The sequence below is a fragment of the Helianthus annuus genome, chromosome 1, assembly GCF_002127325.2.
Source record: "Helianthus annuus cultivar XRQ/B chromosome 1, HanXRQr2.0-SUNRISE, whole genome shotgun sequence".
NCBI classification, from domain to species: domain Eukaryota; kingdom Viridiplantae; phylum Streptophyta; class Magnoliopsida; order Asterales; family Asteraceae; genus Helianthus; species Helianthus annuus.
Genome location: NC_035433.2, coordinates 91,194,690 through 91,196,575, shown reverse-complemented (window position 1 = coordinate 91,196,575; position 1,886 = coordinate 91,194,690).

Below are 1,886 nucleotides of genomic sequence, written 5' to 3'. Positions count from 1 at the left end.
AGTGCGATTTCCTCTTCCTCATCCTCAATGGATCCTCTGTAGAGTTTCAGCCGTTGGCCATTGACTTTAAATGGTGTTCCATTTCGAGTTTTAATTTCTACTGCACCGTGTGGAAAAACATGGGTGACTGAAAAAGGTCCCGACCACCTAGATTTTAACTTACCAGGAAACAATCGAAGTCGCGAATTGAACATTAGAACTTGGTCTCCAACCCGAAATTCATTAGATTTAATATATTTATCATGCAAATTTTTCATTCTTTCTTTATAAATTTCGGAGTTAGAATATGCATAATTCCTAAGTTCTTCTAATTCATTTATTTGACAAAATCGATTCTTACCGGCAACTTCTGAATCTAAGTTTACGTTTTTTATTGCCCAGTAGGCTTTGTGAGCTATTTCTACTGGCAAGTGACAACTTTTTCCATAGACTAGTTTATATGGGGTTGTGCCTATAGTGGTTTTATAGGCGGTTCGAAAAGCCCATAAAGCGTCATCTAGTTTGTCAGCCCATTCTTTTTTATTTATCCCTACGGTTTTCTCAAGTATTCGTTTTAAACCTCGATTAGTCACTTCGGCTTGCCCATTTGTTTGAGGATGATATGCTGTTGAGACCCGGTGATAGACCCCATATCTTGTTAAGATTTTTTCGAGTTGATGATTACAAAAATGGGTACCTCTATCACTTATTAATGCCTTTGGTGTGCCAAAACGAGAGAACAATTTTTTTAGGAATTTTACTACTACTCTTCCATCATTTGTTGGAAGAGCTTCGGCCTCTGCCCATTTAGACAAGTAATCGACCGCCACAAGTATATATTTGTTTCCTTTTGAAGGTGGGAAAGGTCCCATGAAATCGAGTCCCCACACATCAAAGATTTCACAAACGAGAATGCCATTTTGGGGCATTTCGTTTTTGGAAGAAATATTACCTGATCTTTGGCAGGCATCACATATCTTTACAAGGTTTTGTGCATCCTTGTAAATGGTTGGCCAGTAAAATCCAGAATCAAATACCTTTCTCGCGGTACTTGAGGCACCATGATGTCCTCCGTATGGACCTTCATGACAATGACGGAGTATTCTTCGTGCTTCATTACCATGGACACACCTTCGGATGAGTTGATCAGCACACATTTTGAAAAGATAGGGGTCTTCCCAAAAGTAATGCTTTACATCAGCAAAGAATTTCTTTCTTTGATGATGTGGCCATCCTTTGGTGACTATACCGCTGGCTAAGAAATTAGCGTAGTCGGCATACCATGGTTCTTGTCTGCTTTCCATCATTTCCAGGGACTCCGTGGGAAATTTTTCGTTGATTTGCTCGTCCCTGGTTGTCTCCAAAGCTGGGTCTTCTAAGCGTGAGAGGTGATCTGCAGCAGTGTTTTCTGCTCCTCTTTTGTCCTTGATTTCGATGTCGAATTCCTGGAGGAGTAGAATCCACCTTATCAAACGGGGTTTTGCGTCTTGCTTCTTGAAAAGGTACCTGATGGCTGCATGGTCTGTATAAACTATTGTTTTAGAAAGAACAAGATAAGAACGAAATTTATCAAAAGCAAATACCACCGCTAGTAACTCTTTTTCCGTAGTTGTATAATTTTCTTGTGCATCATTTAGAGTTTTACTAGCATAATAGATTGGGTGGAAATGTTTTTCTTTCCTTTGTCCCAAGACTGCTCCAACAGCAAAGTCGCTTGCATCGCACATGATTTCGAAAGGAAATTTCCAATCTGGCGCTATCATGATAGGTGCATTGACTAGCATTTCCTTGAGGGTCAGAAATGCTTGATTGCATTCCTTGTCAAAGATGAAGGTTGCATCTTTTTCAAGCAATTTTGTTAGAGGTCTTGAAATTTTCGAAAAGTCTTTGATAAATCTTCTATAGAA